The sequence below is a fragment of the Lynx canadensis genome, chromosome D1 (genome assembly GCF_007474595.2).
Source record: "Lynx canadensis isolate LIC74 chromosome D1, mLynCan4.pri.v2, whole genome shotgun sequence".
NCBI lineage: Eukaryota > Metazoa > Chordata > Mammalia > Carnivora > Felidae > Lynx > Lynx canadensis.
Window position 1 is genome coordinate 69783452 of NC_044312.2, and position 24287 is coordinate 69807738.

The 24287-nt window shown below is 48.5% G+C and overlaps 1 protein-coding gene across 6 annotated transcripts in view; it reads left to right on the plus strand.

Annotated features, from left to right (window-relative positions):
• Nucleotides 1-2634: 2634 nt before the first annotated feature.
• Nucleotides 2635-24287, plus strand: part of ARNTL (aryl hydrocarbon receptor nuclear translocator like) — a 100222-nt gene continuing 78569 nt past the window's right edge. For 5 of the 6 annotated variants that reach the window (XM_030330765.1, XM_030330769.1, XM_030330767.1 and 2 more), the window contains exon 1: nt 2635-2734. The gene's annotated coding sequence lies outside the window, so the exon portion shown is untranslated. The remainder of the gene's footprint in view (nt 2735-24287) is intronic. The other variant, XM_030330766.1, reaches the window with a different exon arrangement.

The following is a 24287-nucleotide window of genomic DNA, read 5'->3' on the forward strand; positions in this document are numbered from 1 at the left end:
ATTCTTATTTAGAATTTCTGTGACAGGAAATTCAACTTATCAAGGAAGAAGAGGTTCTAGTTGTTAGAAAACTCTTCATATTGGTTCATTTGAGAGGTTCTACCCACAGGTCCTCCTTCCACCCCTTAGGGCTCTGAAGAATGAGTCTAATGCTCTTCTCTTTGACAGCCCTTCAAATACATGAAGATAGTTACCTGTACCCCTGGGGCAAAACCTTCTGCTTCCTTTCATCTTTCCTCATATGAACATAATTCCCAGCCTCTTTATATCCTGGTCCCTCTCCTTGTGCATGTAGATACTTTTCTTGCCAAGCCCTAATTGGAGACATTGAGTAATGAGCAACACTGGGCAGCACTGTACACCCAACTTGCTTTACACGTCAGACTTTTATCAATGCTGCCTAAGACAGCATTCATTTATTTTGACAGCCATATTTCACTAAGGACTCAGATTTGAGTTGTCTGTCACCTAAGCCCTTTAGGCTTGCTTGTATATGCATCCGTCAAGATACCTTTGCCTTTCAGCAGTTAGTTTCCCAGGGTGAGACCCCCACATTTATCCCTGTAAGAGCTAGCCCACTGCTCCAACACTGCATTCAGCTTATGTATGTAATGGCATCTCTTCCCCTCCTGGTTTGGCATCATTCAGAAATGTGATGCAAATCCTCTGGGTTTTCATTCAAAGCACTGATGGAAGTTTTGAAGTCTGGGCCCTGGAGAGAGCCTTCTGCCATTCTGATGGTAACTGGTATGGTGTGAAGGTTCTGAAGTCAAATAAACCTGGTTTGAATTGGGAATCTGCCATCTACTGCATGACATTGGACTAGCCGGTTAAACTTGGAGTTTCAGTCTCCTCATCTGTAAAATGGGTTGTGAGGATTAAGGGAGAAGATGCAGGGAATGCATTATACACATGATTGATGCTGCACAAATATTGATCCACTCTATTCTTCTTTCAGGTGACACAAATTCATTTATCAGCATCTTTAGGTTATGGTGCTTAAGCCAGTTATTCACCAGTAATTACACTAGAATCCAGGCCTATATTTCTTTATCTTGTCCACAATATCTTGGGAAGTGCATTACTAAAATGCCACTTACATAAAGTGGTTTCCTTATGAAATCAGGGCAGGGGACAAAGTAAACAGCAGTAAGATTCCACCTGCATATAAATTTAGAAAAAAATAGTAAGCTACCAATGAAGTTAGTTGACCTTGAGGACAGTTGATATTCAGGCCATAAGTACATATGGACAACCACTCTGTGCCTGGCAGTGAGCTGGAGACAGCAAGGATTTTACGATGATTAAAATGCAATGTTTGTGTTCAAGGAAAGAGGCTACAATTCTAGAGTCATAGGGGCTAGTCTGGGTCATAGAACTGGCTGAAGTGATTTAATCCCATTTGTTTGTGTATCCAGTTAACAACATTTGTCAATCACTTGCTAGATGTCAGGCCCCTGCCCCCATCCCTCTACCTCACTCCCATTAGGTGCTCAAAGGAGGCGGTGAGTATAAGAAAAAAAAAAAAAACAAAACACACCACCCTTGCATTCGGGGAGGTTTAACAAGCAGAAGGGTTGAGAGATCTTTGTGCTTAAAGGCCCTCTGCTGAGTGCTTGAGATGCAAAAGTAAGACAGATTCGCTGTCATCTCAGTACCTAAGTTGTTGTTTTATTATGAAATATTGATTTGTTTCCTTCTGTCCCACTCCTCGACAGCTTTCGCGGTGGAGACGGCGGCCGCCGGGACGGTGTCTGCCCACACAGTTAGGTGGTCAAAACCGGCAGCGGGAAAGGAAATGCAATGGAACCGCCGCGGGCTTGAGTTTTCCTCTTTTGAACAACGAGAATGACAGCTCCAACGGGACACTTGGAGGTCAGGACGAACGAAAGGAACCTAAGAAGCTTGGATGGGAAAGCCTCCTAGAAATAGTAAGTATTCGTTCTCCCGTTTGGACTTTGGCAAGCCAGGGTGTTTTAGGAAGGGTCTGGCACTCTGCGATTCCTAAAATTGGTTCCTAGATGGAGTCGCAGGGAGGCGAGTGAGGAAACGCTGCATTTCGTCCGGGTGTCCGAGGGAAAGAAGAGAAGGAGGAGGGGTGAAACCGCTGAGCCAGAAGCAAGCCGGGGGTCCTGCAGAAGAGGGACAGCCCAGGCGACCGCAAGCAGTGCGGCGTCTGCACCCCGCAGTGGCCACCGCGAGCAGGAGACCTAAAGGGAAGGGAAAGGGCAGGGGCGAGGAAATCCAGGGAAAGCGCGCGGATTGGTCCGCTCCTCGGGGCGTGTGCTTCTGTGCGCCAAGCGATTGGTGGCGGGAAAGTAGCAGGTAAACCAGCCCCCACCGCCCCGCCATGGTCAGAGCCTCCTCTAGCCGCCACACAACTGGCCAGACGGGCCGCCGAGCGGCGCGCGGATTGGCCGGAGCGCGACCGCCGAGACCGGCTCCCTTCGGGCGCTCGATTGGCTGGCGGAAAGAGGCAGGTATCCGGGCTCCGCGGCTCCTCCATTGGTGGGCGGGGAAGGGGGGTTGGGCACAGCGATTGGTGGGCGGGGGGCCGGGCCTGGGCCGGCGGGGAGCGGATTGGTCGGAAAGTAGGGTTAGTGGGTGCGACATTTAGGGAAGGCAGAAAGTAGGTCAGGGACGGAGGTGCCTGTTTACCCGCGCCGGACTCAACCGCCGCCGCCGCCGCGGGATCCGAGTGGGGGCGCGGACGCGGGCGCTCCCGCGAGCCACGGTGAGTGTCGGGCCGGCCGCGGCCGGCGCGCGGCCCCGAGCACCCCGTCGGGGGCCGTTAGCACCCTGGCAGGCGCAGGCGCCCACCAGCCGCCCCGGGCGCAGCCCGGCCGCCGGGGAACCCTGCCCGACGTGCCCGCTGCCGGCCTTAAAGGGCCCGTGCCCGCTCCCTGCCCCCACCCCAGCCGCGGGGAGGCTGCGCCCCTTAAAGGCGCCGCGCCCGGCCGCCCCCATCCTCTCTCGCGGGGGCTGGCACTGCAGGTTGGCGGGCAGAGGTGCCGCAGGCGCCTTAAAGGGACCGGGAAAGTGTCCGCGGGAGTACCTACCTCCTCTCAGGGGGGCATCGCTACCTGAGGGTTGGGGAGAGGAGGGAGGAAGCAGCCAGCTGCCTCTTAAAGGGACAGCTCCGCCCTTTGGGAGCAATGATCCGGCTCTGGGCGAGTCCTAGAATGTATCCTGGGAGCTGGGGGGGAGGGGTGGGAGCCCTCGAGAGGACCATTCTTGACGGCTGCACCCCAAGGGCGTTGGGCAAGCAGTGCCTCTTCTGCCCTTCCTCCGCATCTCCTCCACTTCCCTTTCGGGAGCCAGCGGGGCTGGGAGGGGGTGGGGAGGGCGTCTCCGTCGGGCTTGGGGAGTCCGAGTCTGCTCGCCCCTTCGGCCCAGTCGCGGGGCCTGGCGCTGCACCCGGGAATCCGGCCCCAAGATGGGGCAGACCCAGCTTGCGAACTTTCGTCCGGCCTGCGCCGTCTGGGTCCTCGGCGGCCCTGGGAGGATCCCCCGTGGTCTCTGAGCAGGTGCCCGACGGCACGGGACGTCCCCCGGCGTCCAGGTGTGGGCCCGCCACCCGCCCTGGAAGCCCGGGAGCCCCGCGGAGAGCGCTGCGAGGCTGGCTTTTGCACCGAGTTTGACAGATGTCAGGGAAGAAAGGTTCCCATTCGCGATTGCCGAGCGTGAACAGCCACGAGAGCTCTCGTGGCTCTGAGGTAGAAGTGGAAGAGTGGAAATTAATGCCGACCTTGTCTGGGCTTCAGTCGGTGACCCCGAGGGGTCACAAAAGCCTGCTCCGGACGGCAGGCGGGTGTCGGAGGGCAGGCGCAGGGGAAGGAAGGGGTTGTCCTGAACATCGCGTCGGTTGTCCCTGGCAGTGCTGGCCGATGAGGGAGCAGGCTGACACCCCTCACCCCACATTCCCTAGCCCCCTTTCCCTCCTCCACTTCGGCCCCTTGGCCCCTCCGGTCCAATAGCGTTGTTTGGGCACTTTGGCGCTTGCTAGTCTCTTCTCCCTGCTTACGAAGCTACTCCTCAGCATGCAATTATTAGCCAAGTTTTCTCACCAGCTTCCAGAAATAAGATTCGGTATTTGTGCAGAAGCATTTCCTGGCTGTACCTGTATTCCAGGATCTCCGTTAAAAAAAAAAAAAAAATCCACAAAAGCTGCCCATTAGATGCATCTCATTCACACAAGCCTTGCTTGTCCTTCTGACATCTGCTGCTGTTCTCCCCTTCATCTATTTTATATGACGACTATTATTTTAATTCTTCTGGTCCCATTGATATCAGGATCTGTCAATTTGGGTTGGTGGAGTTTTAATTAATGTACTGGTTGAATCATGAGCTTAAATAATCATTGCTGCTCTTGAGCAGTTTTGAATAATCTCATGCTCTTCGAGCTTGCAAGTAAAAAAAAAATCACTGCTGTCAAATTAAATTTCCATATCAATGAAACTCCAAATATTTTTAAAACACAAAATTGAATCTTTCGGTCCATGATCTGTTACTGAGTTCACTTGAAAACAGTTCGTTGAATGCTGTTAGAAAAGGCTTTGAAATCGCCTGTGTCATCTGAACCCGGATCTGTGGAAGTATTTTGGTTTTGATGGTCGTTGTAGCCAGTGAATAATAATAATAATAATAATAATAATAATTATTATTATTATTTAAAACTGTAGTTAAATTTGTGCCTTATTTTAACCCCTACAGTTTAAAAAGAGGGCGAGAGAAAGGAACAGGTGGGGTAAAAAGCACTAGCTGAGAGTTAGAACATGCTGGTCCTTGCCCAGACTTGGGTTTTCTTGGCTGTGCCGCTTCAGGCAAGTCATTGAACCTCTCTGGGTTCTGTTTGTCTCAGATGGAAAGTCAGGCTGTTGAAGTACGTGATCTCAGAGATTCCTTCTGCGCTACAGTTCTCTGCGTCTAAAGTTTTAATACATTTGAGTTCAGGTTGGTATTTACCTGCTCAAGCCTCCGGAACATCTGAGCTGAAGTCCTATTTTCATAGGAAACTTCAACAGAACAACAGATGGGGTTTGAACGAATCCATTTAGAATGATTTATAAAATGATGATTACTCAGGAGTTTGTCTGCCTCTCGCAGAAGAGGTTCTGCATGCCACAGAGAAGAAAAGGAAGTGGTCGTGTTTTCAGATTTAGCCCTCAATACCGACAATCTCTGTGCAATTTATATACTAAACAATGAACAAGCACTGTAGAAAGACTTGGCTGTGTTAACAAAACTGCCTGAGAAATCTGTGAAAACTAAATATTTAATATGTCTCTTTGGTGGAAGAGTTGCCTTCCTTCCATGAGATTTCTTCTGTTTGTGATTGCAACATCAGCTCTGAGGGTGGTGGGAGAAAGTCAGTATTAAGGGAACAGTTTCTGCCCCTTACGATGTTATAGTTATGGAGTGATTTTAGTTAGCATCATGGAAGATACTTGCAGGGAGGTAAAAAAAATCCTTTCTAGACCTTGAGGGTGGTGAGGAGTCCAGAAACACCCACATGCTGCCCTTCTCGGATCTTTTCTCTCCTCGTTGCTACTTTGTCCCAACACCCAGACTTAACCCCGAACACCCACCCTGGCTTTTCCCTTCTTTCTCTCTGGAAACAAGACCTGCTCTGACTTGAGCCCCCTCAGCATCTCTTCCTTCCTGTTCGAAGCATCCTGTCTCTTTCCTCCGTGGCTTCCCTTCTCTTTCCAGATCAGAAAAAGTAAGTGGATCTCTCCTCTTTCTTTTTCTCAGACCTTCATTTTGGGTGGGAGCCTTGACTCTGGCGGCAGGACCTGGGACTGGGGTTTGGATCAGAATAGTGCTTGACCCCTCTGACCACAGGCTCCTCCTCTGCGGTGTAGTGACAGTGCCAGCTTCATGGAGTCCGTATGAGGATCAAGGGAGATGATGTGTGTAAAATGCCGGGCACACAGGAAGCCCTCCCTCAGTGCCTGCTGCCACTCCCTCCCACCGCTGCCAGGGTCCTGCCCGCTGAATAGCTTTTCATGCTGTTTGTCCTCAGCCTCCTCATCAACCCCAGAAAAGCCTTCCTCTCAGTTTAGGAGAAGAAGGATAGAAGGACAAGAAACAGCCCTTCTGCGGGCCTGCTGTGCGCAGGCGGCTTTCACTCGTCTGTACATGGTACCCCTGAACCTGTGTGTCTTTCTCTCCCCTCCCTGCCCAGCAACCTCTCACAGGGGCTGTGCGCATTCACCTCATTCTCTCTCGTCTGCTCTGCCCCTAGCTCCCACCCTCTGGCTCCTTTCAGCCTTCTCTATAGTTCTTCTCAAAGATCTCCAAAGTCTTTAAATCTTGAATTCCAGGGACCCGTTCTTAGTGCAGAATGGTCGTTCTGGGCCCCTTTGCAGCTGTAACCCTGTCTTTCCTCCCTTCTTGAAATCCCCTCCTTCTTCTGCCTTGCCGTGATGCTTTCTTGGTTCTCTTCCTGCATACCCTAAAGGTACGTTTTTGTCTTGGCCCTGCGCTTCACACTGTTCCACTCACCCAGGGTCCCACTTTCAGTCCTGATCTGTCTCTTCTGCTTCGGCGGCTAGCAAGTTCACTGTACACATTAACAGTAGCCTGGAGCCGGCATCTGTGACCTTGGAGTTAGAGGTTGCAAACTCCTTGCAAGCACTGTCTCCTTTCATCCTCCTGACACACTGTTGCCTATACCCCTTCACAGCCAAGCTGTCCTGAGGGGCAGTTTGTTTGAGCGGTTAAAGGTGCAGACTTTGGAGTAAGTGTCATATCCTAACTGTTCCTTACCAGCTTTATGATCTGGTCAAGTTGCTGTGCTCACTGTGTCTTGATGTCCTCAGTGATAAGACCAGGATCTCCAGAGTCCTTACCTCAAGGAGTTGTGGTGTACATTGAATGAGTTAAAACTATGAAAAATACGTGAAGCTATTCATGGCGCATAGTAAGCATTCAGTGAATGTTAGCTCTTGGTGCTTCTGGTCCCTCCGCCTTTCCATATCCAGCCTGCCTGTCTGTGGCACAGGACTGTCTGGTCAAACTGAAGGGCTGTCCTTTCCCTGGGCCGGCCCTTGGCTCATCCCGTGCTCAACTTATGTCCAAATCTTACTCTTCTCTAAGACCCAGCTCAATTGCTTGGCCCTCTAGGAGCTATTCATTTGTTTTTCTTCCTCCCCACACCTGGTAGCAGTACCCTCCAGCTCTTGATCTAGCTCAGATTCTTAGGTACTGCCGCATCTGTGTTGTGTTGGGCCGTCTCTGGGAATATGTGTCTTGCTTGCTCAGGGTAAGCAGTTTGGGGGAGTTCATCTTGGTTTCCCAAAATCACAGGCACAGGGAGCCTTCAGGATGTGTTTGCCCGATCTCAATTAATGATCTTGAGAAGGAGGAAAGGGGATGGGATGCACCAGGGGCACCAGTGGTCATGGCCAAGAGTAGGCGGGTTTACAGGGAAGGGGGGTTTGAGGGTGGGGACTTTCGTGGTAGGGAAGATAAGATTGGATACGCTTTAGTCATCTTTGCTTTAGGGGAACGTGAGTGCTGGCATATGATGAGAAATGATTTTACATTAGCACATGCTGTCCTTTTAAATAGTATAAACTCATGTTCATCCAGTCTGGTTAAAGAAGGGGGAATGGAGGTCTTGATTTCATATTCTGGTTAATACTCTACCCATTGGATTTTGCACGTATACTGAGTAAAACATTTACGTCTATTTATGCCTTCAACTACCATTTGAAATGTGTGGCCTGGGCAAATTAGTTAGCTTCTTTGAGTCTGACTTACCTCATTTGCAAAACAGAAATAGTAATAATGATGGTAATAGCGGCTAGCATTTATTGACACTATGTGCCAGCAAAGATGTTAGTCACCTTATGTTTATGAACTTGTTTAATCTTCCTTACACCCTATGAGGTAGGTCCAGTGATTATCCTTATTTTACAAGTGCAGTGGTTTTGGAAACTGCCCAGGGTCACTCAGCTGGTATGGGGCGGGACAGGACTCGTGCCCAGAGGACTCCAGAGTCGGCCCTCTAGCCCCTGGAGTCGGGGCCTGCGGGGGGGAGCCCCCACATTGAATCCTGTGTACGCAGTGCCCCGCACCGTGCCAGCAGGCCAGGAGGCCAGGAGGCCCGTAGTGGTTGGCAACCCGTGTTACGGCTGACAGATGTGCTTGTGCACCTGCTCTCCAGCAGGACTGAAGTCCTCTGCGGGGGACGCCACGCACGGTTGGGTCTCACCCTGGCAGCAGTTACAAGGGCTTGTAAGCATTCTCTTCACATCCTGTTGTGCATTTCTGTCACTTGCTTCCTCGTGCCTTTCTGCGGCACTGCTCTGACATGGGCCCTGTGTGGTTCAGCCAGCCTCTCCGGGACGGTTCCAGGTATGAGATGGACCTCTGAACAGAGCCCAGTACCCCTGCCTCCCCCGGTAGCCATCTGCAGAGGAAATGCAAAGGAGCCCTTTTCAAGAGTCTCTCACCTTCTTCCTCCTCTCCCCAGCTTCTTAACCCAAAGACAGGCACCCACAGCCTTGGTGTATATATATATTTTTAATGTCAGTTGTTTCCCGAATACATTTAGATAGTAAGGGAAACATTGTCTTATGTCAAGAACCTGTTACATAAAAATGTGTTATATAATGTTCAAATATATATACTGCACAGTGGAATTAGATACCACTTTTTTCCCCAAAGAATAAAAAGATAATAAACACAGGCTGTACTGAATGTCATTAATCTTGGAGCTGGAAGGCCTGGAAAGACATGCTCTGCCCTCAGAGCTATTGTTTTGAACCTCCGTTATCCTCCTCGAGTGCTCCAAGTGTAGGATGTATGGGAACTTGACCTGAATCTGCCATGGAATGCTACCGTGAAATACTCTGGCAATTGTCTTTTCCAGGGGGACAGAATTCCTTGACATCTTGCTCACTTGTGTTTTTCTTACATCTAAGCAGAGGGAAGAAGCTCTTTTTGCCCCTGACGCTCGGACCACCGAGGCCATCTTCTAACCAGTTTCCTGTTCTAGCCTCTACTTCCTTCAATTCTTCCCACACAGTGTGGTCATCTTTGCCTTCCAAAACAGCCCTGTTTGCAGTGGCACGTGGTTGACACCCGCGTGTCCAGGGCTCCAGGCTCCCCAAGGTCCGGCCCTGGTCCCCCTCGCCATCCCAGCTCCTCCACCCCAAGCCCCATTCCCGGACTGGGCCGGGTGCCCGAGGTTCAGTTCTGCTTGTCTCTGCCCTGCCTGGGCTACTCCATGCCATACTCTTCCCTGCTGTCTGTCTTGCTCACGTCTCCCCCTTGACCTCGGTGGCCTGACCTCTTAGCCTGCCTTGAATCTCACTTCTTTGTGAAGCCTCCTCTGGTGACATTTGCCCCCTTTACACACATACACACACATACACACACACACACACACACGCGCGCGCGCGCGCCCGCTCTCTCTTTTTTACTTTTGATTGCCAACCATTCATTCAGAAGCAGTGGTACTTCATAATTAGCAAATTATCACATTGTATCTAATCAGGATGGCCAGTTCTCTCATTTAATTGTTCCATGAATAAATATCTTGTCCTCACTTCCCATTCTCCAACTGTACTCATTTACTCCTTCAGTGTCGTGTGTTGGAGGCCTACCATGTGCACAGCAGTGTTACAGGCACCGGGGATACAGCAGTGAACAAAACAGAGTCCCAGCAAGAGACAGATAAACAGTTGAAGACGTTAACTCCTGGTTGTGATAGATGCGAGGAAAGCAATCACATAGAGTAAAACAATAGCGATGATGGGAAGGAGGTTGCTTTAGCCAGGTCCTCTGGGGTGGCCTTTCTGAAGAGGTGACATTTGAGCTTGGTTGCAGGAAGCTCTGGGGAAAGGTGTCCCAGGAAGCGGAAACAAGGCCCTGAGGTTGGAAGTAGCTTGTTTTTGAGGAAAGTAAAGGCCATTGTAACCGGATTAGGAGTTAACACTTGTGTACAGATGTTTTATCCTCCTTGTAACCTTCACCCAGTGCCAGAAAGTCCCTGTAAATACTTGCATACAGAATTGGAGCATTTGTAAATTGTATAAATAGCAGTTGACTCTACTCTGCACAGTAGGCTTTTAATAAAACTTTATATAGCACACAAGCAAGTTCACAGCTTGAAGGGTTTTCTCATCAATGTACACCTAGCACGTATCACCAACTATGGAAGTTTTAATTGTGTTTAGTGCAGAACTTCAGACCTCAGAATTCTGTTTTACATGCACAGCTATCTTAAAACCAGCTCTGTTCCACAAGTTCATTTGTAAGGCAGTTGAAACATGGGATGAGTTTTTCTGTAGAGAAAAAGATGAACTAAATGGTGGTTTCGTTCCCCGGCGAGCCCACAAAAGTCATTTCATGCTGACTGTAGCTGAAACCATACTGTTTAGTGCTGAAGTATCATCAGCATTAATTGAGCCTTCTGCAGCTAGACCCCCGCATCTAGATGGCGTTATAGGTCAGTTACTATGAGCCTTAATGGGACTCATTTACCTCGGTCACACCTCCTATTTTTCCTGTCTGCCAAAAAGTTTTATAAAAGGAATTCTTGCCTTTGTGCCTTTAAGATTTAGCTCCTTGTGTTATAAAGGAATCAGTGGTGGGCAGAGTAGGGAATGCCCTGCACTGGGGGGCTAGGAGAGCCCGGGGCCCAGTCTTAGCCCAGTCCCTGACTTGCTGAGTAACTTTGAGCGAACCGCCCTCGCTGAACTTTGATGTCTCAGGTCCTTCTTGGATATAAAACCCTGTTTTCTCACCACAGTGGGAAAACATACATGTATTTCATCGTTCAAACCTACCTCAAATGACTACCTCTAGTTTCTTCCTGAAGTAGATGTACTCAAATGACATGAGGAGCTCAAGGAGTTCTGTGTATGGTGCTCCGCAGTTAGACGTTCCGTCTGAACCTTGATTTTGATCTGCTGTCTTTCTTAATGAGTGGAAAGAAATTTTGTCCTAGAACTTTTGGTCCAGATAAGATTTCTGTGTTCTTGGCCAACTTATCTTCCATATAATTATGTAAACTGGTTTTTCTTTTTAACTCTTAGGGATAAAAATGGTGACTATGGTTTGTTTCTTATGAATTATACTTATAAGTGCCCTTAGGGAATGGAACGAATTTGCAGGAGAGAGCAGAGCTGAAAGAGTGTGGGATCAAAAACAATTTTAAATGTTAAATGCAAAGCTATTTTCAGTATCCTGCTGGAGGAAAAAAAAAAAATTTTTTAAGGCTTTAGACGATGGAAGAGGTTTCTGCTCCAAAGGAGAAAAGAGCCTCAGGGTTTTGCAGTAGAGAAAGCTACCTGATCCTTTAACTGACGACCACCCCTCCCTTCCTCCTTTCCCCTCTCTGAGTTTCTTTTTGGCATCATGAACCACATTTGCCATTTGAGAAGTTTGCTGTGTAAACGACTAGCTTTGCTAGTTGCAGAGCTCAATTGGGACGTAGGGTGTTAGGGAGTTAGCATTCAGATGGCTTAGGGTACAGAGTGCTTTGTCGCAGAGTTCCCCACAGGATTCAAGTGAGGGAAGCCTCATCAGGACAGAAACAGCACTTCTAGCAAGGCCTCTGTTTGATCAGCTGTGAATGATGCTTGATTGTTTTTTCTCTTTTCCTTACTTGATGGCACAGCAAGGAGTTGGGGCAAGAAGTTGTTGCTGGATTTCACTTTGGAGTTGGAAGGTGGCATTATACCTTGTGTTCCTCCTCAGATGCTAGAATATGAGTAGGAATTTTTGTCTGTTTTGTTCTCTGCTGTAACCCCCACAGCTAAGACAGTGTCTGCACAGAGTAGTCACTCAATAAATACTTACTGAATGAATTCAGCCTGAGAAAACCTCAACTTTCTTTTCCTCTCTAACTGTGTAGGCTCATGAGCTTGGTCTTGCAAGGTACTTTGGAGTGTAGATAACCATTTCCTTTTGACATCTGTGTTTTTCTTGTTCTTCAGGTTGGCCAGATATCAGTATCTTTTATTGATGATCAGGACTTAACTGGCCATGGTTGTCCCTGCCTGCCTGATGTTCATCTTTGTGTTATCTTTAATTGGCCTCAAAGTACAACAAATCAATAGCCGAACCATATCAACTAAAAGAAAATGTACCGTGTATTGGGCATAGTACTACACGTTTATTTATTCAGTCAACATATGTCTGAAGGGCCATTATACCCGGCACCCAGGCTACACCTAGAGGAAGAGCAGAAAGAGTTGTTGTAGGGATACCTGGCTGGCTCAGTTGGTAGAGCAGGCGACTCTTGATCTCGGGGTTGTAGGTTGGAGCCCCATGTTGGGTATAGAGATTACTTAAAAAATAAAATCTTAAAAAAAAAAACAAAAACAAAAGAAAAGAGAAGACAGTTGTTGTACCCAAGGAGCCTTCAGTTTAATCTGTTGGTCAAAAATAATCCAAGGCCATGTATAATGCCAATAAAGTAGTCTAGACTACCAATAAGTACTACAGAAATTCAGAGACCAGAGGGATTTTTGTGAGTTGTTATGGTAGGGAGGAGGCCTCTTAGAAATGAGCAGGTTTAATCCAGACCTTTAAGGATGGGTAGGATTTAGATTCACAGACCAGGGAGTGGATGAAGTGGGGGGACATAGCACCATTAAAAGCGCAGAGGTAGGAATGACCAACCTGCATAGAGACTTGCCTAGAATGGAGAGTTCTCAAATAGTGGTGGGAATTTAAGTTTGGAAAATCAGTCAGTGCCTAAACATGATGCGTGCCATTTCAGATGATACCAATTGGTAATATATACAGAGTTCTTATGATGTCCTTAGCACCTCACATGTATTATCGGATTTAATGCCCACAAAACCCCACGTAGTGGAACTATCGTTAGAATCACTGTAGAGAGGACGAACTTGAAGCACAGAGTGATCCAGAGACCTCCCTAAGGTAGAGGGTCCAAGCTTAAAAACCAAGTCATGGAAGCTCTTGACCATTGGACTCTGCTGTCTCCCAGTGTCCTCCACCTGCAGGATTTGGATTTAGTTGGGGTGTTAGAGTCATGAGCTGAAAGTGAACAAGGCTCTATTTAGCCACTCCTTCATATTGTAGATGAAGAAACTGCAGGTTAAGTGACAAGTTAAAGTTTACCTGGTGAGGTAGAGACTGCTAAGCAGTGGAAGGAGAATCACTGAAGTTGTTTCCACTGTGATTATGATTACCATTTCAGTGATGTGAAATAATTATCCCTAGAGCATTAGTCCAGTGTGAGCGTTTCTGTTGGACTGAAGCAAACAAAGAAGGACTAGCTGCAGCAGAGACCTGATAGGAGGCTGCTAGCTGAATCCAGACAGGAGTTGGAGGGAGCCAGAGCTGGGAATTGTCAATTATGTTAATCGGCATGGCTGTTTTCTGTCACCCTTTAGATCTTTAGAGTGCAGGCAACATCTGCTTGTGAGTGCCTTTCAAGTATGTGAATCTGCACTGTACTGTGACCGAAATGCCTTGGTTAATGAATTCTCCAGAAGCAAAGCACCATTATGGAAGTTGAATGTTTAAAAAACAAATACCCACATTTTGTGGAAAGAGCACCAGATTAGGAACAAGATAACTTGCATTCTAGGCTGCTTCTGCTACTTAAGCACCAGATAGCCTAAGTCAAATTACCTAAATGTCTCAAACTGTGGCTGATTCCTTATCAGTGGCACAGGTGTAACAATTCTCATCCAGCCCCTTACAGTGTGGTTCTGATGCTGGAGTGAGATAAGGAAAGAATAAGGAGTTTGAAAGCTGCAAAGTTGCTCCCTGGTTGAAGGGGGGCAGCCATCGTAGTTTTAATAGTGAAGGAGTACTGGCCTTGCAGGGATAGTCAGGAGGAGCTGAAGGAATTTTCCGCCCCCAGGGCTTGTTTGGGGATGAGGCGCTGTCCACCAGATGGGTGCTGACGGGCCTCACTTTGCTGGGTATGACCATATTTTAAAGGTGACGATGTATTTCACCCTAGAAATGGGGAGCCACAGCCTGGGCATGACTGGAAGGTTAGGCACAGATATTCACGTTAATCTCTTCTCCTCTGGACACACCTCTCAGGATAATGATGAGCAGGTGTGAGCCAGAAAACAAAGTGTCAGGATCTAGCCAACTGGCCAGTTGGGTATGCTTGGATGTTTCACCTATCCTGGGGCATGAGGCAGAAATCCAGAAGAACCTTGATTAGCCTAGGAGCTAATGGGTGAGCCAGCATGCTGTCCAGGTACAACCTGATTACAAAGCCCATAGCAAAGTCTTGACTGGAGATGTGCCACATCTTAATTTTTCTTAGTTTTGCATGGATGATGATGATGATGATGATGATGATGATGATGATTCATAGCAATATCTAACCTTTGAATATTTGCCATATGCCAAGAACTGTGCAAAGTGCTTATATGCCTTTTCCCACTTAATATAGTAGCCCTGTGGGGTGGACACTGGCAATCTCACTTTCTAATTAGGGAGACCGAGACCCAGAGATGCTTCAGATAACACACAGTGGGTGGGAAAGCCATGATTCAGACCCAGGACAGTCTCCGGAGCCTGAAATCTCAACTGTTACCTTCTTTCTTCCTTTTCCTGGCACCCCACATGCTTCCTGCCCCTGGTTTTGAGGTTTCTGACAGCACGGTGGATCTCCGGAAGGCATTTTTGGTTGATAAATGACATGTCACCCAGTGGCCTCAGCTCACTGTGGCTCGCTCTTCTTTGTAGCCTGTGGCTGACATCGAGCAGCTCTCACTGGCTGCTTAAAGCTCATGAGCAAAATGATGCCAACACTGAATGTAGCAGATTGACTAACTCTTGCTGGCTAATGCATGTGGGGATTTTAAGGAAAGAAAAATAAGACAGTGAAAGGGATTGCTCTGGGTCAGTTTTTCAAAAAGTGTAGCTTATACTCTGCTCAGTGTTCATTACCATGCTTGTCAAAATCTCCCCACAAGAGCCTTTGCAAATGTCAAGATCCTGATGATACTATTTACCTCCATGTCTGATTTACAAAGTAACTTTTGCATGCATTGTCTTGTTTAGTTTTCACCACAGCCCCATGAGGAGAGGTGTTTAGAAAGACTTGTTTTGCTGGCTGTGAAATACTTGGGGAGTTTAAGCTACTGCCTGGGGTCCCAAAGGTAAGTCAGTAGCACCGCCAGGACTTACACACTGCTTTTCTGACTTTAACTCTTACTCTGTTCCCCAGTTTCTCTTCGCTTTGTCTGTTGAAAATGTTGTTAAGTGATCTGATTTACTGTATTGAGAAGTCAGCAGGGATTATTAAGGTGAAGTATTTTGTGCTACACACTGTTAGAGAATCAGAATAAATAAAAAGTCATGTATGGTTGTTGTGTTGGGCAGTTGGTTTGCACCTACTTTGTATGGCATAGGACACACATATAGCTTTGCGGTGTATTGTTGGACCAACAGCCCTCTTAGCTTTAAAAGTCCAAAGGCTTTGGGGCACCTCGGTGGCTCAGTCCGTTAAGCGTCCAACTTCAGCTCAGATCGTGATCTCACAGTTCATGAGTTCGAGCCCCATGTCTGGCTCTGGGCTCAGAGCCTGGAGCCTGCTTCGGATTCTGTGTCTCCCTCTCTCTCTGCCCTTCCCCTGCTTGTGCTCTGTCTCCTTCTCTCTCTCGCTCTCAAAAATAAACATTAAAACAAATTTTTAAAAAAAAGTCCAAAGGCTTTAATAGATGATAAAACATGGAATTTATGTAATGTCCTTTAAAAGTTGACCATCAAGTTCTTGGTTAGGAACACAAGCTCCTGTTATCACATTGTTTCCATTAGCCTTGGCTCACATCATTTCAGCTCTTGGTGCCTTTTCCAGGAATGGAGTGAACTGCTTTAGGAGAGAGAACTGGTCATGCTTGTCACCTAGAGCTCTCTCCCCTCCTATAAGTGCAGGGGGCTGATTTACTTCTCTGGGCCCTCTCAATTTTTCCTGTGATCTGAACATAAATCATCTGTGAGGTCCTGCTAATTTCATTTTTTAGAAGCTTTCCATGAAACAAACCTGAATGGAACGTTTTCTTATATAGGTTTGAACCTCCCCTTTAAAGTATTTAATTGGTGGGGCACCTGGGTGGCTCAGTTGGTTGAGCATATGACTTGGTTCAGTTCATGATCTCATGGTTCTCTGAGATCTATGAACCATGATCTCATGGTTCATAGGTTCAAGCCCTGCGTCAGGCTCTGTGCTGACAGCTCGGAGCCTGGAGCCTGCTTCGGATTCTGTCTCCACCTCTCTCTGTCCCTCCCCCACAAGGCTCTCAAAAATAAATAAACATTTAAGAAAATTATTTTAAAAAAAGTATTTATTTGGTGGCAAGGGGCTTTACTAGGAGAATGTAGAACTGGTCTCGCTCAAGCCTTTTCAGTTGGGACACCAAGCAAGTTCCCGTATTAAAGAGATCCACGGACCATAGCTGAAACTAGTCCTTAGCAGCCAGTGGTCCAAGTCTTCTATCTTCAACATGTGGCTTCCACTTGGTGGTTGAAGGCAGAAGCTTCCATTTTTACCATCTCCTGGGGGAAAAGCTAAGGGGGAAACACCTGCAGTCATTCTAAGGGCAAGACCTGGTAGTAGCACATTCTTTTATTCTAGGGGCCAGAATTAGTTAGTTAGTTGTACTAACTAGAGGTACGACTACATCTAACTACGAAGGAGGCTGAGAAGCATCTTTAGGTGGGAGGTCATGAGTCCAGCAAAAACTGTATTTAAAAGTGGAGAGGATATAGAACATGAGGGGAAATTTGCAGCATGCTGCATTGTGGTACCAGTGGGAAGGATTAAATAGAGTTTGAAGCTGGTGCCAGGAGAGCTGGGAAGATGCCTGAGTCCAGGGTCAGGATCTAGGCAGGCACACAGAAATCTTGGCGTATGTAGCCATCTAGAAGTCAGGGCAACTCATTGCTCAGAGACGAGGCTGCCAGGTAGAACCAAGGTGCCAGAGGTGCCTAGGTGCTGGAGGGAATATGAATAATCTAGAAGACTTCAGTTGTCAGAGGAAATTCATCAATGTAAGTGGTACAGTAGAAAGAGCACTGAGCTAGGAGTCAGAAGACCTGGGTTTGAGTCCATCCGCTTCTGCTTCATAACCTGGGGCAGAAGGCTTTGATGAACATTTGCTTTATCATCTACAATGTGGGAATAATGGTGATGGCCTTTCCTGTCTCCCAGGCCTAGGGTGAGTAATGGAAGGGGAAGTGCCCTGCAAACTGAGCTCCATGGAAACTGGCATAGCATCTGTGTTATTCACCTGTATGTCCCCAGTATCTGGTGCAGTGGTGGGGAAAACTTGCATTGTGTGGAGGTCTTGGTCCTGGACAGTGTTCTCTGCTAGGCAGAGTCGTTCTTCTGTTCATCATTGGCCAAGGTCTTCATTGGCCAAGGTACAGCCACGTACCCCACCAGGGTGTGGGCAGACATCAGGGCAGCTCCCAACCAGGTAGCATAGGACATATAATATGTCTTTGGCAGAGCCATTTGCTTACTCCACTGACGAGGTGACAGAATACAACAAAAAGGGGAGCTAGGACTTCCATTTGGATGTCATGGTCCCCGAATATGAAGTGATCATTTTTAACTGGTCTGGTCTTCCTGCAGATTGGAAGATGAAACCTTCCCAAAGCTGTTAGAACATGACCTCTTGCTTCAAAATAGTAAGATGTAGTTATAAAATTCCTCTGTTGATTTGGAAAAAAAAATATGTGGCTTGTTCAAAACAATAACTGTTTACTGAAAGTATGATATAGATAAGAGAATACAAAAACAAGCTTATGGTTTCTATCCCGTGGACTGTTTCTATCCTGGCCAGAGTGATTTTTTTTTTTCTTTTGCTGGAGAAATGGGGTCTCAGTGGATAATCAAAAAAAAAAATTTTAACTTTGATTCATTTTTTTATTTAATGTGTTTATTCACTAAAGATGATCTTCTTTCCTGGAACACAGTGGAGTATTTTTAACCGGACTTTACTGAAAAAAAAAAAAAAAAAAGCAGGAATTGAACTTACATTCACAGTATGCTCTTGACTCTGTTAAAGGCTCAGGCATAGAAGGAGGGAAAAGCACCTAAGTGTTAACAGTGGTTCTCATCTTGTAGAATTTGAGGTGATTTCTATTCTCATCTCCTTCCCTGTGGTTTTCTATTTTTCAACAGTGAGCGTGTGTTGCTGTTATAATCATAATCGGCTAGTTAAAAATGAGTCTTATAAATTAATACCTTCCAGCCAAATGAAGAATTTTGATTTTTGGCAACCTGGCCTGGGCTATAGGCTCTCATGTTAACTCAGGCCTATTGAGGTGATTTTCTGACAAGGTAAGGAATTTGTTAGAAAGAGGATGTTTTCCTTTTTGGAAATCAACACAGAAAGCAATCGTTCTGTGACATGTCGGGAAAGATGTCCGGGGGAACTCTGCTCCTGGAATTTGACTAGCCTGTTTTACGGTCACTTAAGGAAATGAACCTTGCAGGTTTCCCATTCACCGTGTGACTGTTCTCCTTTATCTTATACTCCTGTGTTCCTCGGGGACCCCTGGCTCCATCATCCTGGGATCAGGTGACCCTGCCCTTTGTTCTCTCAGACTCTTCCATTACCAATGTCCTCTGTGCATGTTTCCCTCTGTTTGTGACTGTAGATTTGGTGGTGGCTTCTTCCCACCGCCATGTTTACAGACTGAGGAGAACTAATTGTTGCTCTTTTCTGTCACAGTTGTCCCTTGCCCTTGTCATTGCTCAGGTGAGACCTGAGCCGTGCTCTGGGGACAGAATGAAGAGGAGGGGTCAGGACTGTAGGGAAAGGGTGGGGGTACTGAGCTGACTGCAGGACCTTGGGGAAGTCCCTGGGCCATCCACCTAGCACTTGGCCCGTACCCGGCAGGACGCGCTCTGACACAGCTCCTACAGATGACTGCTTGGTGTTTGAAGCCATGCACTGATCTGTTGAATTCCTGCAATGTGGCAGTCACTGTTCCAGATGCCGTCAGGGGGCATAGTGATGAGCAAGGCAGACCTGCTGTCTGCTGTCATGGAGCTTTCATTCTCGTGGGAGAGAGAAATGGTTCACAGGGAAATAAACGAAGCTCATTACAGACTGTAAGAGCGGCCCCAGAGATGCTTACATGCACCCTTTTGTAGTGGAGCAGGAGGGCCGGGGTTAGGATGATTCAAAGGCCTGGCTCCTTCTATTTCGCCCCCTGTGCTTTCTAGTTGGGAGGGAGGAGATTCGGGGCGGGGGGGAGGGCAGAGGGGTGCGGATATCTCAGTAAAGCTGAGCTGCTTCTCCCATTCAGTCCGCCTGGGCCAGACCTGGGCGTACAGGTGGAGAGAGCAAAAGCCAAGGCATACCCCGGGGGCACGTCCTTCTTTTCTGAAGAGCCAAGAGCCAGTTTGCACAAAGAAGTCCCAATCAGTGCCCGCTGCAGCTTTTTCCATGGCCAAGCTTGTGTTTTCTCTCTTATTTACAACTTGTAACGAGGCCCAGCCTCTCCGTGTCCTTCTAGTAGGATATTGGACTGATCCTTTCAGGGACAAGGTCTTCTATTTTGTTGTTGCCGTTTTAGTTATAGTAACCCCCTCCCTGACACCCTGTTCTCCAGGTCTGGTCTTGCATGTGTTCAGGGTGGTTTACTGTGCCATTGCCCGTCCTGAAACTCTTGATCACTGACACTTACAGGATCTTTGAGCATCACTGTTGGCTTGGCTTTTGGCTGCCCAGAAAAGCTGGAAGTTGGGGAGATGTGAGCTTCCTTGTCGAGTCTTCTTTTCTATTACACTTCTCTGTCAGATCGAGGGCTCAGCCATTGGTCCTGTTCTTTGTGCCCCATCTTTCTGAAAAACCAGGACAGACAGGACCCTGCCTCCCATGAAGACTCCACACTCTTCCTTCTACAGCCCTTAATGTCTGTGTTTTCTGACCCTTCTTCTCCCGTCTTCCTGTTCAGAGAACAAGGCCTTTGAACTTGCCTCACACTGGCTTGATGCAGTATGGGAAACCAAGTTACCTGCCTCCTGAAGGAGTCTGGGACTCACTTGGCTTCCAGAGCCCCCCCTCACTTCTCTGCCACCCAGAGGATAAGTCATGCCCACGGTGATCATTTAACTCTCCTATCAGGGCCTACAGGAAGGCCCTTTGTTACTCGGTTAATTTTCTTGTGGGGGGGGGGTCTTGTTTACTAGTCTCATTTGTTCTGTGTTGTTACCAATTCTTTAAAAATATATCTGCATATATGCACGTGTAAGGATGTGTGTGTATCTTTTTCTATGGAGAACAAAGGGCTTTGGAATGAGTGTGGCCCTGAGAAGGCCTGGATTTACACCCCGGGAGTGGTCGTCATCCTTTGGGAAATCTACCCCTTGGTCCCAAATACCGACCGACTGGAATTTGTCAAGTTTTGTCCCAACCTTAGTTTCATAGTTTTCCCCCAGTTTCTGAGACACCTTTGGGGTTCCCTGTGTTCAGGGAGGACTTCAGTCATTGGGTCCACCCCTTAAATACACCGACTCGGTGAGGAAAGCCTTTCATGGCCGGCCTCAGGGCCAGGGCTGCTGGGTGGAGTGTGCCTCTTACAGTCATCGTGGCCCGGGCCATGTGTAGGCCTCCTTTACTTGGCCGTAGCATGGTGGAGAGTGTCCAGTCTGCTTTGGAATAAGCAGTTTTGTTTAAAACAAGTTGGATCCAAAAGTTGCGTCTTAGGTGGTCTGAATGGCTCCCCTCCCTCCTCATGGGTTTCAACTGGTTAATATGGTGGCCTGGCTTGGTCCAGGCAGACCAAGGACATCTGCCTGGACTTCTGGCTGACCGGCACCCCTGCACTCCTCAGCATGAGTTTGCCTCCCTCTGCTAAGGAGGGAAGGAAGAAGTCATCCTTTCCACTGGTTTGAAACAGGACGTGCCTGAGTGAGGCAGCAGGGATGAGGGAGTCATCTATTCATTCAATGTCATCTGAGGGTCCCCCGTGTGCCTGGTATGATGGGAAGCCACTGGAGCATTGAGAGCACGAAGACAATAAGTGATTCATATTTTCTAAAGGTTCTTCTGGCTGCCCATGGACTGAAGTGGGAGGGATAAGCACGGAGCAGGGAGCTGGGTTAGGAGGTGCTTGTTCTGGTCCAAGGAGCCAAACTGGCTTGGATGCCACTGGTAGGCATCTGTGTGAACAGACAGGGAACAGACAGGCCTTCGCTGGCTGCCATTGTCGTTTTCCCTTGGGCTCTGGATCCCCTGGACCATGAGCCTCCCCTTCCCTAAGTGTGGAAGGGCTCCACGGCTGGTGCTGTTCACTCCACCTAGAACGTTCTCTTCCCCCGCTTCCCAATCCCGGTGGTTCTGCTACTGCCTAACCCAGTGACCTTGGGCAAGTTACCAGATCTCTCCTGAGACTCAATGTCTTCATCTATGAAAGAGTGAGCACAGAACTCCCTCATGGGATTGGGAGGGGAACACTATATGTACTTGAGTGTGATCGTTGCCATAGCCTCTGCAGTGGTCTTTTATTTCCACCCTTACCCTGCTCTGTATGTGCTCTGCCCAGTGACCCAGTGAGCCGGGGTCCAATCAAGTCGTGCCTCTGGCTCAGAACCCTCTCGACAGTAGCTTCCTGTCTCACTCAAAGGAAAAACCAAATCCTCAGCACGGCCCCCAGGGCTGCCTGGTGCTTCTCTGACCCCATCTCCCAGCCCAGGGCCTGGTGGGTAACCAAGCAGGCTGGGTCGTGCGTAGCTCACTGGTGCATGTGGGTGGTGTCCCCCCCGACCCCGAATTACGCAGTGCACGACTCATGTGGCCAAATGCACTGATCCCACCTGCCCACCTCTTGCCCCACTTCAGCCACATCAGAGTCCTTGCTGTTCCGCAAACACGCCAAGCTGGCTTCGGGCTCGGGCTCTTTCCTCCGACTGCTCCCTCTGCCTTGAATGCTCTTCCCCCAGATATTTGTATGGTGTGGTTACTCCCCTTCTTCAGGTCTTTTCTCACATGCCACCCTGTGTAAAGTCGTACCATTCAGCCCACTGCCCCCCAGATGTTTCCCTGTTTCCCTTTTGTTTTCTTTTTCCTCTTAGCATCATCTAACATATTCTGCAGTTTACTTTCTTACTTGGCTTATCGTCTCTCTTCTCAATAGAAGGTAAGCTGCGAGGGCAGAGACCAGTGTTTATTTTGTTCACTGCTGTGTCCCCAGTGCGTGAGATGGTGGCGGGAAGATAGCAGCGGCTCACTAATAAAGGAGTAAATGAGTTTACAATAAAGCAAGTGGAGTGTTTTGTCCCGTGCTTAGCATAAGTGAGTGCGCAGTAAGCGCTTGCTGCCATCGTCTTCGTCATTGGTATCGATTATCCCTCTGGGACCAGCTCCGCGTGGCCTTCTCTGAGCCCTTCCCCAGCCCCTTCTTGGGTTGAACTTCATCGTGGCCACCTCTGCTCCCTGCTGCCCTTCCTTCTGTGTCCTCTCCCTCCGTGGCATTGATCACACCACACCAGTGGAACACGTCTCACTCTTTTCCCTGTATGAGCCCAAAGTCCTGTGGGGCAAATACGGACTTGTTCAGATTTGTACCCTAAGGACCCTGCGCCCGTGGGGTAGCACATAGTAGGAGCTCAGGAAGTGTCCACTGGCAGCCATGACAGGTGGAAAGAGCTCTCCAATTCCTCACCAGTGGTCCTGGCTCCAGCATTGCTGTCTAATGTTTGCAGCCCCACTCCCAAGGGGTGTCATGAGAGAGTCTGACAACCACTGAAGTGACAAAATCTCTAACAGTATGTTTAGAACAAATTTGGGGGAGCAAGAGTGCCTCCTGTGCATAGTCCTTTGAATGACAGTATCTGGGTGGCTTGCTCATGCCACAAGTGAGAGTCGGGCCCTTTGGCTGCGCAGGACCCAAGGAGACAGTATGATTCAACTTACGCTCATTCAGTGGAGACCATGTGAGTAACACCAGTGTGTTTGGAGGAGGCTGGGGAGAAGCAGAGAAAGCTGGGGCTGGTTCTTGGGGGACTTGGGGTTGGCGGGGAGAGCATGGCTTCTGGGGATGGTATAAGGAAGAGGAGAGCAGCCCCTGCCTGGTCCGGGGAGCAGGGGTGGGTGCCTTGGGAGGCATGATTTGGTAGGTGGTGTGGGCCATATGAGGGGAGACCTTAAATGCCAGGGCAATGAGTTTGGCCCCTTGTATTTGGCGGGAAGGGTCCGGTTTAGGGATTCTGATGGATAGGTATAAGAATCAGAAGGGTCAGGGGAGGTGGAGAGGAGCTCTGGAGTCATTGTCACCTGTCCAGAGATAGACTGTCTTGTGAGACCTGCAGGTGGCAAAGCAGTGCCAGAGGCCATGCCATTAGGGACGGGCATTGGCACCCACAGACAGCAGAGCTTCAGCTGAACCAACGGAGTGCAGGGGACTGAGGAGTTAGAAGTGGGGGCTTAGGGGCACCTGGGTGGCCCAGCCAGTTAAGCATCCGACTTTGGCTCAGGTCATGATCTCATGGTTCATGGGCTTGAGCCCCACGTCAGGCTCTGTGCTGACAGCTCAGAGCCTGGAACCTGCTTCAGATTCTGTCTCCCTCTTTCTCTCAAAAATAAATAAACATTAAAAAAAAAAAAGTGGGAGTTTAGCACAGACTGGGTGTAGGAGTGGACTTTTTCTCCTTGAGGGGTACTGTTGGTGTCCCAGGGTCACAGAGATCTTCCTGCCCTGGTCTGGTTGGGCTCACCAATTCATAAGCCACTGTTTCTGTGGAATGAGCTGGTTTTCTACGCTCTATACTGGGCCAGTCAGCTCGAATCATCAGTCAGTTTTGTACCAGGGTGCTCTTCAGAAAAGCTTTAAACCCAGGGACTGGCAAACTCAGATTTAAAGAGTCAGCATGGCCCATAGCTCCCTGTGAGGTCTTGGTCAAGATGCTCATTCTCTTGGGGTGGTTCACTTTCTTTATCTGCCAGGTTAGCAGAACGCTAACCCCTTGGGTTCTAGGCCAGAGCCTCTTAAATCCCTCCTGCCCTGGGTCAGGATTAGCCCTGCAGGCTTGGGTGGGACTGAACCTTCAGGTGGGAGGCCTCATGGCCACACTGTGGAGAAGACTAGCCTTGACACTGAGTGGCGTTTGAAAATTGTTCACTCACCCAGGGATTGATTCATTCTGCAAAACTAGTGAGGGTTCTCTTCCCATCCCCCTTGCCTGCTTTGGGATGGAATTGCTGAAATGACCTTGGCTTCGGGAAGCCGTCCCGTTTTCCGATTCTGCTCTCCTAAACATGGCCCCTGCCCTCTGCCTAGGGGCCTCATTCTCACACAGCTACCATCATTCC